Source organism: Ursus americanus, chromosome 5 (assembly GCF_024610735.1).
Source record: "Ursus americanus isolate L20-20 chromosome 5, mUrsAme1.1.p, whole genome shotgun sequence".
NCBI classification, from domain to species: Eukaryota; Metazoa; Chordata; class Mammalia; order Carnivora; family Ursidae; genus Ursus; species Ursus americanus.
The window spans coordinates 43,194,525-43,207,215 of record NC_142131.1 but is presented as its reverse complement, the minus strand read 5'-3'; the positions used below and the strand labels follow the sequence as shown (position 1 = coordinate 43,207,215).

General features: G+C 40.3%; 1 long non-coding RNA gene across 1 annotated transcript in view; it reads right to left on the bottom strand.

Moving 5' to 3' along the window:
* LOC148110086 (uncharacterized) overlaps positions 1-12,691 on the bottom strand; it is a 145,939-nt gene that overhangs the window by 76,419 nt on the left and 56,829 nt on the right. Inside the window, exon 2 of the long non-coding RNA XR_015724314.1 lies at positions 2,448-2,756. This is a non-coding gene — a long non-coding RNA (uncharacterized LOC148110086). The remainder of the gene's footprint in view (positions 1-2,447; positions 2,757-12,691) is intronic.

Sequence of the window (12,691 nt, the reverse complement as noted above, 5' to 3'; positions counted from 1 at the left end):
GATATCAACAATGCTATTTCTGATGTCCACACTGCAACATTTAAATTATTTTCTTACAATTTTCCAACTAATCAAGAAATGCACTACCTCATAACAGTGATGAATGCAGAGTTAATGTAATAGAGGCCAAAAGTCAGTCACAAGTGGGTGACAAGCCTAACTGAGCTAGGGTTTTAAACTGTTGTTTTCACCAAATCACAAAACCATTCCGCAGACAAGTAAAGACTATCATGTTTCTGAAAAGTTGGCAGCTGCTCCTTTATCCTCCCCCCCCCCCCCCCCGCATTGGTATGCACCTGGTGTAATCCATTTCCTGTGGTCAACATCCCTCCAGAGCAAGTGTAAATTAGCATATCTCTTGGCATCTTTCTGCCCTTGTCTCTATTCATAGAGCAGAGAAGTCAAAAGACAGGGGTCAGCTAATGGATATCAAGCCAAAATTCAAAGGACATTTAAAAATAGAACTTGAGAGGGAAGAGTGGTATTGCTAATGGAAATCCTGGAAACTGACACATAACCATAGGCTTAGCAAGGAAGAAATTGGCCTTCACAAAAGGGCATGTGTTGACACTTGAGCTAAAGGGGAAGTCAGGTTTTGTGAGGGGAAGGGGGGGGAGCATTTCTTAGAGATTTGATGGTATGAGCAAGCAGTCAAAATCTGGTTTAAAAAAGGGTCTTGAAACAGATTCTCAGGTGCCAAGAATTCCCATCTTTGAGCTGAAAACAGTGTTTTATCAGTAACACAAGATTTTCATATATTATCAAAAACTGAAACCTGAAGAAGACACCTAGAGAAGCTGTAGTCTGCCTTTCCACTCACTCTTAGGGCCTACTGTACATTGGCTGGTGCTTGGGTCAGCTAAGATTATTGGAACGCTCAAAAAAAAAAAAAAAAAAATCATTTCGCTTGCATACCTGTCTCCCTTTAGATGGTAAGGATCTACAACATTTTCTTTGTACTCTCAGTAGAAAAGAGAAAACTCTTCAAAGGGCAGTATAATATTTAAAAAACCAAATAACTTTCCAGAATTTTTTAATCATTTGATCCCCAGGTCTTCCCTGTCAATGCAATGATTTTCATATAGAAGAACCAATCCGTAGATTTTAAATGTCATTTAGTATTAAGACCACCCTAAATACCACTCCATGATCTCATCATCAGAACCAAGTGCACGGGGCACCTGGGGGGCTCAGTAGGTCGAGCGTCTGCCTTTGGCTCAGGTCGTGATCCCAGGGTCCTAGGATAGAGCCCACATTGGGCTCCCTGCTCATGGGGGAGCCTGCTTCTCCCTCTCTCTCTCTGCCCCTTCCCCCCCCATGCTCTCTCTCTCTCTCACTTTCAAATACATGAACAAATTCTTAAAAAAAATAAAAATACAGTTGTATGGTATCTCCAATCTTTTCCTCTGGGGCATCAGGTGCCTTATTTTGTTCATCTACTCATTCTTTTATTTTAGACCCTTTATCAGGCACCTTAATTGAGTTCTTCATGACACTCAGGTTCTTTTCCATAAAAACAGCCCATTAGCCTGTTGTCAGCCTGATCCCCATAGTGACGAAAATGACCCAGCCGAAACACATTCTGGAGGAAAGATCCCACAGAGAAAGGTCTTCCAAGTTTACTATCTCTACCTTGACTAATCAGAACGTATGGTGATGAAGCCCAGGGTAAAGAATTTTAAGTTTCTCAAATGCTTTTCATGCAATCCTGTTTTGTGAAGCATACACACACACACAAATCTCATTAGGAGATGGACAATAGCACAATTCGGTGCAGCTTTCCCAAATAGAGAGCAAATTAGAGTTTTCTTTGGCCTCAAGGGTTCTACACCTATTCAGGAGTCGGCACACTCGCTCTTCCACCTGTCCCCTATCCTTCACCGACCAGGAATTATCAAGTCCAAGAGTAACAGCTGCCTGACTTACATTAGCCTCAACATCTGAGCGTGCAAATTCAGCCCGGGGCAGAGCAACTTAAGCCATGGCAACATGGTGGAAAAAACCACCCCCCAAACAAATCCACAAATGATCCCTGAAGGACTTCCCCCTTTGTCTCCTTTTCAGGCAATTTCTAATTTCTTGTGGTGGCCCATGAAAATGCATTTGCCCATTCCTCTATTAACAGTGCAGGGACATTACAGTAACCTCCCCATTCGTGGTACTGGCAGAGACAGCTCTTTGTTCGCAGGTAAACCCAAGAGCAGCGGAATGTGCTCTATACTCTAGGAAACACTCACTTACTCTGCACGTACTCAGTGTGGTAAACAGCCCCTAACGATCCCATATCCTGGTTTTCATGCTCCTATTCACTTCATAGTACAGTTGTAACAAATTACAACAGGCTTAGCTTTAAACAACACCCACATATTATCTTGCGATTCAGTAAACAGAAGTTCTACTGGTATCACCAGCCTAAAATTAATGTGTAGCACGAACGCATTCCTTACCGGAGGCTCTGGGTATGAAGCTGTTGCCAAGCGCTTTCACATTCTCGGACGAGTTCAGTTTCCTGTGGTTGGAGGATTGGGATCTTCAGTTCTTCACTATCGCTCAGGAACCAACCTTTACTCCTACAGCCAGTCCGTGCATGTCCTCATGCTTTAGAAAGAGTCCTAGAAGCCTCTCCACTCATTGTACTTCACGTCTCAGAGCTGGCAACCGCACTGCAAACACCTTCCTTCTGCCATTTCTCTGCGCTTCCCTCTTCAGGCCGCCTCCTCTGCTTTTAAGGGCTCATGTGATTTCATTGGACCCACCTGGAGATTCCAGAAAAATCGCCACACCTTAAAGTCCATAACCTTAATTATATTTACGAACTCCCTTTTGCCATGTAATGTAACATATCCACAGGTCCCAGGGATTTAGGAGTGAATGTCTTTAGGAGGAGCCATTTTGATGCTAACATATGCCTTTACCTAACTCCCTCCCCTTAACTACAGAACGGATTTAGCAAGTAAAATGCAACAGGGGTTATGAGCTGTCGCTTCCAAGACTAATGAGAAAAAGAATGCAAATTCCATCTTGGGGCACTCTCTCTTCATCCCTTGCTCTGGGCTTGCCACTTGCCATGTTGCAAGGCAAACATACAATTAAGAGGTCCGTGGGATTGAGCTTGGAAGCGGAAGCAGATCTTCTTAGGACTGGTAACAGCCAAATGAATGACCTTGGAAGTATCTCTACCCAAGCAAGGCCGTGAAAGATCTGCAGGTGCAGCCAACTTCTTGATTGCACCTTTGTGAAAGAACCTATACCTGACCCACTCAGCTGAGCTGAGCCGTCCCCCAATTCCTGATGTACAGAAACTAAAATAATGCTTGTTGTTTTAAGCTGCTAAATTCCGGAATGATTTGTTATGAACTTGGAACATATTAGCCTTGGATTCAAGGAGACTGGTCTATGTAAATAGGGGGAGAAAATACTGAGTATACAATATGATTGGCCACAACAGGGAAAGAAGTGTTGGCTTTCTCTTGGGTAGCTGGAGCAGTGTTTCTCAAAATGTGGTCCACGGACCACTTACATTGGAATCACCTATGATGGTTGATTAAAGTGCAGATTCCTGGGCTGTCTAAATTAGAATCTCCAGGGAGTAAATGCGCCTTCCTAATAAGCTTCTCAAATGGTATTTATTCTCATAAAAGTTTAAGAATGACTGATATGGTGGTTAAGAATGCAGACTTTGAATAATCTGCATTTAAATCTCAACTCTTCTGAAAATTTTAACTGTTTTGTTCTTTCAGGATCCCCAGCACCTAAACAGCATCTGGCACGTAGCTGCTGGTCAAAAAATGTTTCTTGAAAACAGGGTTGTTGGAGGGGATGGGCTAGATGGGTGAAGGGTATTAAGGAGGACACTTGTTATGATGAGCACTGGGTGTTTGTTGTGTGTAAGTGATGAAACACTGAACTCTACTCCAGAAACCAATATCGCACTGTATGTTAACTACCTAAAATTTAAATTAAAAAACTAAAATCAAAAAAATAAAAGATATATATGATCTTAAAAAAAGTTTGCTGAGTGAACAAGTGACTGAGTAGATGACTAAAGACAACTGTCTTAATTTCACTAATTTTCTTAGAAAAAAAAATGAAAACAAGGATGGTAACCCCTATTTTAGAGGGCTATTGTAAGAATTAAATCAGCTAACATGTGTGCAATAGTTTGCAAGGAGCCTGATAGCCATACAGAGCATCTACTGCGTGGAGGTGGTGATGGCACTTGTGTTTCAATGGTCCTCACATAAGTGCTTGTGACAGGAACAATGACAGAGAAAACCCTCTGCTCTCAGAACAACTCAAGAGTTAGAAAATGAGTTCTTTCTGTTCTCGTTGAAGAGATGCTGGGCGAGCATGCGAGGAGTAAAGACATGTTTTCAGTGTTGATCAGAAAAAACATTTTTTAGGAGGTCCAGATAATCTTTTCCAGGGACGCTGTGAGGGGGGGTCAAAGGTCTGACATAAGGAAATATAAATTATGTGCATACTCTTATTTACCCGCTGTTGCATCCTTTTTCCTTTTTCCCCTCAAATAAGGAATTTTTATATTTCTGGTCGGATGTTCACTGGCTTCAGACATAAAAGATGCCAACTACTCTCAGTACAATTTTGAAAACACTTTAAAAATAATTCAGACTGAAAGGTGCTCTGTGAATATAAGGTAGCAGTGGAATTTGGAAAAATACTTTGTGCAATGTAATCACTTCACCAGAATTCAAGTATTACAGACAGTGACATTTAATTTGGCGTAGAATTTGACTAATATGGGATATATTCTTTATCTTGATCGTGTTGCTGATTGCGTGGCTGCAGGGATTTTAAACTGTGCTCATGGGTTCTCTGATACTCTTCCTTTTAAGGAATGGAACCTAATTCTCCTTCCCTGGAGTGTGAACTGCACTTAGCAATCTGCTTCTAACAAACAGGAAAAAGAGGAAGTGATGATAGACTTCAGGGGCTAGGTCCTAACCACTGCAGTTTCCTCTTTCTTGATCTCTCTTGAATCACACACTCTGAGGGAAGTCACTTGCCAATGCAAGGATACTGAAGTGACCTGAAGTGAAGGCATCCTGTCAACAGCCATGAGAGTCAGCCATCTTGGAAATAGATGCTCTGGCCTCATGCAAACCGTCAGGTGTCTGCAGTTCTTTTAACATCCTGGCTGGAACCAAAAAAGAGGTCCTAAGCCTGAGCCACCCAAATAAGCTGCTCCCCAATTCCTGATCCACAGAAACTGTGTGATGACAAACACTTACTGTTTTAAGCCACTAATTTGGGGGATAATTTGTTCCATAACAATAGATAACTAATGCAACAGGTATACACATATATCAAATTTATCACATTATATACTTTAAATATGTACAATTTATTATTTCTCAGTTATAACTCAATAAAATGAAAAAGTAAAAGATGCAAAATAGAACTAATGTACTATGATTACTGAACGGAGATTTGGCTCTTTTTAAAATGACCAACATGCAGATTAAAGCCAGGTGTAAAACCGGATTTTTGGTCAATCAGACCCCCACCCACCCCACCCCAAAAAGAATTCCAGGAAAGAATGATGTTATTATATCAACTCCATATTCAAAATAAAGAGCCAGCCATAGTTGCTGGATTCCTATCCCCGTTGGTTGTCAAGATCTGTTCCTTATTCAGCCCAAGTCTCCTGATATGCTAAAAAGAAAATATGAACAACACAATTTCTAACAGGAGTGGAAATGTTCTAATTAACTACAATCCAGTCTCGAGTAAATGAGCAACTGGAAGCAAGAAAGACTGACACAGAACATTCTGGTAAACCTTGAAGAAGGAAATTGGAACTGGAAGGAAATCGTGTATTTATAACACGACGTGTAAGTACATAATTTTGAGATAGATGAATGAGAGTTTTTGGAATTGTGTTTTCCCAGATTATCTCCCATACAATATTTTTAATGCCTATTTATAGTTCATTTTCATATGAATGCTATAATATGTATAAGCAATTCTCTGTTATCAATACTTTGCACATTTCTAACTTTTTGGTCCTCAGTAATGCTGTAATAAGCATCCCTTTAGCTAAAGCTTTACTTGCTTCTCTCTTCAGGATAGATTTTTTCAAAGCGAAAGTTCAACATGTGTGAACATTGTTAAAGCTCGTATTACAAATCACCAAATTACTTTCCAAAAACACGAGGCCAATTTACAGACTCACTGACATGATATAAATAAGAATTCCTGTCTCACCACATCTTTATAAACATTGTGGAATTTTTTAAAGTTGTACCATGTATTTTTCACGAGTTTTCTGAGGAATTTTAAGAGTTTTACCATCCCCACAACTGCTCCATATCATTTTGTTTCCCTCATTGAAAACATGTTCACATTTGACGATAACTCCATTTTCAAGCATGGTAAGCCCTTTGGTTGGCAAGTTTTAGCATCAAATAGAATGTAGTGACCAAATCTCCAATAAACCACTGAATTCATAAATTCATGTATTTTTTTAACTAAGAGCTAAATTTTAAAATGACTTTGAATAGAATAATATAAAAGCAATAAAAGTCCAATGAACAGATTCTCATTTGAGGCTAAGTATATGCCCCTTGCTATTTAACAAAAACAAAGGCAACTCTCTCATAAACTAGACCCACTGAGGAAATAATTCAGTTCCCAGGGTCAACTCTATGAGATGCCAAAGGACTGTAAGTACCTTTCTACCAGGAAAATTGTATTTCAAATTTATAGGGAAGTCATATAAAAGACAAGCACAACAAAAACAAAAAAAGTGTTCCTAATAAACTTGAGTTTGAGACATGCACAATATTTTTCAACAGATTATGGACATCAAACTTACCATGCAATGGTTGCTTACCTTGTGTTTTCATTAATTATCTCATTCAGTACTTACCACAGATTTCTGAAACCTGGCCACTACTATCCTCATAGATAGTAGGAGATGAGAAGCGGTGACACATTAACTAACTTGTCCAAAGTGACCGAGACCATAAATGGCAGGGATAGCCTTTACAGCCAGGTCTTTCTGACACCAAATGCTGTACTCTTCCCTTTACATAGTTATCAGAGATTCAGTGCATAGTTTTGTTAGACTGTTTTTTGTCCAAGATATTGGACTGGAGGCAGCATGGCGTAACAGAATGAACAGAAGCTTTGCATTTGGATCTTGCCTCTAGGTACTAGGTTCTGACTTCCATGACCTTTAGTTTCCTTTAAAATAGCATCTCCAATTGTTGTGTGACTTAAATGATACAATGTCTGCCACAGGGCTCATGTGATGCTCAGTATGTGTTACAGATCATTATGCATATGCTACGAAGTAGACAAGAGCAGCAAGGAAACAGTTGCACTCAACTACCTCCACCAGGGGGCAGGTAAGAATTACTATGCCTTTTCCTGTGTCATTTTTTTGGTAAGGGAAACTAGATTGTGATGTGAGTGCACGATTTTTTTTTTTTTGAAGATTTTATTTATTTGAGAAAGAGAGCAAGAGCATGAGCGGGGGTAGGGGCAGAGGGAAAAGCAGACTACCTGCAGAGCAGGGAGCCCAACGTGGATCTTGATCCCAGGACCCCAGATCATGACCTGAGCCGAGGTCAGACACTCCACAAGCCCATAATTTAAATACCACTTATAATTCTTTAAATCTTGAGGGGCTCTAAAACACTTAAAAAGAGAAGAAATAATAGTACAAAAACAAAATACATGGACAATAATAAACTGCATATTATTATACATTCTATAAGTTATTGAAGCAGGAAAGTTTGATAGTGAGGAAACGTATAGTCATTATAAAGATTTTTAAAGTTCAAAAAGTAATCAGCAATATCCTTAAACTTATTCTAGAATATGATATAGGGGTAAATAGAAAGATGAAAAAACTATATTGATTCTGTTCTTTATGTTAAACAGTACAAGCAACTATGTTTCCCAGAAAAAAAAAAGTTAAGATTTTTTAAATCACAGAAGTAAGACTACAATAAAGGAAGGCAGGCAGGCAAAACTATGTCAGAGTGAAAACAACTCCTTAAATGTAGCCATTCCTGAGTTATCCAATGCTGCCCAGGGAATACACTTGCCAAAGAAAATAAATCACTCCCTACTTCTTGCCCATGTCTCACTCAGTGGCAACCACTTGACGTTCTGTGTACATTTCCTCTAGAAAGGCAGTGAGGACTGTGGGGCAGACATATCAAAAGCCAGCTTACTGCTGGAGCTCTTTCAGAAACACCAAACCCAACATTAAGGAGCCTCATTCTACTGATGCTTGACATGTAAATTAGTCCTATGCGAAGTATGTTTTGTTCTTTAATTACTTGATCTTTCAAACAAAAATTAAGTCTTGGGTAATCTTTCTACTTTATTAGTGGAGAATGACCTTCCATTGTTGATACAAATCTCACGCTTCCTCAACTAGGGACAGTGATACAGTCTAATAGGTGGGTATGATGACAGGCAGACCTTCCATTCTGTGCTCTGCTCTCCCTCTTGCCGAAACGTCTCCCAGGTGTGCAAACATTCTGACACCCTCTGGTGCCTGCAGACTTTGTAGGGGGAGCCGTCCTCACTGCCAGTTATGAAGCAGAACTACATGTAATGGACCTTAGTGCCCAAGGGGTCAGATCCTCTAGGGATCTTTTCAGGGGATCCCAAATGCCCACCTGTGAATGGGTCCAGAATCACAGGTGGGGGATATTACCATTACACATTCCCAGATCCAATCTCAGACCTACTGACTAGAATCTCCCAAGCCAGGTATCAAGAATCCATATTTTTAACTATTTTATTAGAATCTCCATGAACATTATATTTCAGAACTGCTGAACTAGGCAAGAGCTAGCAAATTGGGTAACAACAATATCAAATTCTCCAGTGCAAAGTGACCTAACCTGCATTTTCCCATTGACCATCACAACTGGCCTCATAACTTCTATTAGGAATCTACTTGATGGCTTACTTAGTCATTCTCTTGTATCCTCTAGGAGGTAGGTTCTGTTACCTAGGATCCTTATTCTAAACTCCAGATGAGGAACAAAGGCTTTTAAAAAATGATGTGGCTGTTCAAGATCAGATTCAGAAGGGAGTAAAGGTTTGATGCCAAACTCTCTAACTCCCAAGCTTTCTACCACATAACACTATCTTGATAACTTCTCAGGTAGACAGGGGACAGGCCTTTCAGGTGAGGAAATTTAGACCCAGAAAGTCTGGGACAACATCAGCATCCAGCTTATTTCCAAATACCTAATGGTTAATTGCCTTGACAACAATATATTTTGGAGGCAGATTTAATGTATTTTTTATTATTTTTAAAGAGATTCCTAGAACAACAGCAGATGGAATTTCTTTTCAAGCACTGGAAATAAGTTTAGACTGACCCATCCATATTCTTCCTAGGTTTTTATTAAAACAACCTTTCAACTGAATGAGACACAGACATACTGAGGGATTTCTCTGTAGCCAAAGCAGACTCAAAAAAAGATGAGATCCCCTTGACCATAGTAAGCTAAGTGCAGCAGAGCTCGTTTCTGAAAATGACCACAATAGTATTTCCAGTCCTGCTTGCTTGTCTAGGACTTTTCACTTACCCAAGAGGTGTCTTCTATGTCCCCTTCCCTTGATCCTAGGCAGGCGTTGACTGTTCCACTCAACAGAACATGGCAGAAGTGATGCTAACTGACTTCCAAGACTGGGTCATCCAAAAAGGATACAGCTTCTGCTGGGTCCAGCTTTCAGGGACGCTTGTGTGGGCACAGGAAGCCCAAGTTAGCCCACAAGGAGATAAACTGAGGCTCTCAGCATGAAATTGGATTTTCTCCTACATCGTTTTCTTTGTTCCCATCACGTTAAGTCTGTTCTCCAGGATGTTGTGCCATGTTTTTCCCTAGGAGCTTACCCAGGGGTACAATTGCCTCACCATAAGAAGCACGGATTTGTGTACTATCCCCTCCAGAGCTATTCAAATTTTCATAACAAACCGAGCGTTAGAATAAATCTAACTGCAGGGTACGATATCAATGATGGGAAGGCACCCTGGAGGGCAGGTGAATTGTTTACATTTCTGTAAAATCCTAGGAAGGATGCTGACCTAGGAAGGATGCTCCAGGGTGAAGCACGTGTTCAGCCAAGCCCTAGTGGCTTCTAACATGAACCAAAAGGAATTTGGGCAGCTCATCTAATTTCTCTTGATTGGAAAATCTGAATTAGTCAGAATTAAGTCCTTCGGATACTGCAAGACCTAATAATTGCTTGAAAACTTGAACACTGTATCTTAGGCTAAGTTTGGTGAGAAACACTCTTGGTGCACTATGTATATTGGAGACATGGCATCCCTGTACACAGGGAAGGAAGACAGAACTTGCTGTGTATTAAAAATATGGTGCAATGTGGTCCTTCTCATTGAGTTTTACCAGGCGATATCGCTCAGGTTCTCTACACATAGCCAGGTCACCAATTTGCTGTGTGATCTTAGGAAGATCCTATTACTTCTCTGGTTTTTACCTACTCATCAACAATAGGAAGTTTATAGACATACTTCAGTCATCATTTCACTGATATATACAAATGTCAATCGGTATGTTGTACATATAGAACTAATGCAATGTTGTACGCCAATTATACCTCACTAAAAGAATAACAGGAAGTTTGAATCACACAGCTTTCTACTAAGTCTACCACTCTCTGCTTCCAGGCTCCAGACTTGGCCTTCACCAAAGCCACAAGAAGACTCTGGCATTGTCCCAGAGAAGACTACATTAGGAAACTCTCCTTTGACTTCATGCCAAGAATGAAATATCTCCCACTAATATCATCTAGCGTATTTTTGGCTGAAAATAAAGATCTAACTCGAAATGGCTTTACATATCAATTTTGTAAAATTCCAACATAAAAATCTCAGAGGTAGGATTGCTCCAGAACAAGTTACTATATGGTGGCTTAACAATGTCATCAACACCCAGGACCTTCTGAGCTTTGAGGTTTACTTCAGCCACAGGCAGGCAGCCAGATAGTTTCAGTGGAACCAAATATCATGCTTACACAAAATATCATGAAGAAAAAAAACCGCAATATCTCCTTTTGGCACCTTCTCTCAGGTAAGAGAGACCCTTCCCAGAATGACACCCCAACCCCCAACCAGCAGCAACAGACTTCTTACGTCACATGCTCGACCCTATCATCTGCATGACTGGCCAGGAGCATGAGGGTCTCATAGTTACCTTAGAGTAAGCATCTAGAGGGAAAGAGATGCTGAGAGTCAACTGTAATGTCCACTACCTTCCCCTCTGACTCTGCCTCAATCTCTCCCATCACAAGCACAGGCTGCCCCAGCCTCCTTTTCCATCAAGCAGCAGTGGATAGGTGATACCAAAGTGTTGTTCTGTGCAATGGATCTCAACACTGGATGTTCAGTAGAACCACCTGGGAAGAATTTTAAAACCCAGTGAGTCTAAACCCCAGATCAATGATAATGGCATCTTCAATGGCAAGAGCAGATGATCCTGGCTTGCCCAGGACTGTAGAAAGTTAGGGAAGGAACCAAGTCTCCTGACTCCAGGTTCAATGTTCTTTCACCTACTGGCTTCTACTCTCTTATCTTGTGCAATTCGATAGATGTTAAAATGATTTGACTAATAACTGACATTCTACAAACCTTCATTTCCATGAGAACAACAACAAAGGTCAAGCTTTGTTTCAATACTTTTCTCCCCCGAGTTTCTTCTTTTTAGATTTCTTCAGAAATAATTGGGGAAAAAAAAGACTCCTTACCTGAATCTGACTTGCATTTGATGGCCCCCTAATGCATCTTTTGAACATACTTTAGCAGAAAGTGCATGTTTCATAATAACCTGATATATAACATCCACGGAATTCTCCACCTTGCAGTCAATCATTTAAAAAGATGCTCATTCTTCAGTGTGTTTTAAAATGGATCTCAGTGAAGACTTGACTTTGAACCACAGTAAGACAAAGAAAGAAGATTTTTAGTCCCTTCCCCAACATCTCCTTATGGGGACAAAAGAAAGAAGCATATAAAAACTTAATTTTGCTTTAAAATCAAAGGTGGATTTAAAAAAAAAATCAAAAGTCAGTAAGGTTCGGTGCATAACATCACACACTTTGAAACTGTTTATTTCAACTCCTTTTGGTATCTCCCCTCATAATAGGTAGAGATCGCATAAACTAAAAACATTGAAAAAAAATATCATTCTCTTTAAATTGAAACAAAAAGTGCTGGGTCCAGTTAGGAAGAATAATACAAATAATAAGGATATACACTGAGGCAAAAGAATGCTAATTCATCCTTGCAGAAACCACAGCAAGCCAACAACCCCTTCCGTGAGCTAGCAGATGGAGTTGTAAAAGTCAAGGACAAACGACCTCTCATCAGGCTCGCCCAAACCAAGGTGGGAGGAAATAGCATACTTAAGTAAAAAGCCTACTAAATATTTAATGAACCAAGATTATAAAACCATTTCTAACTTTACAGTTCTGATAGCTTCCTGCCTTTTGCTGTTCTCCCTTCCTTTCCTTACTAAAGCGAACGCTCTCCTGGCTCACTCTCACGGCTCTAACTCCCCTGCTGGAAGGCAGGCAGTGCCCTGCTCCACCTTTCCTCAGCTCCTCAAGCCAACTCTTCTTAGCCAGCTCCTCCATCCAGCACTTCTGGCTGATTTAAGATTTCTCTCCGTGGTAA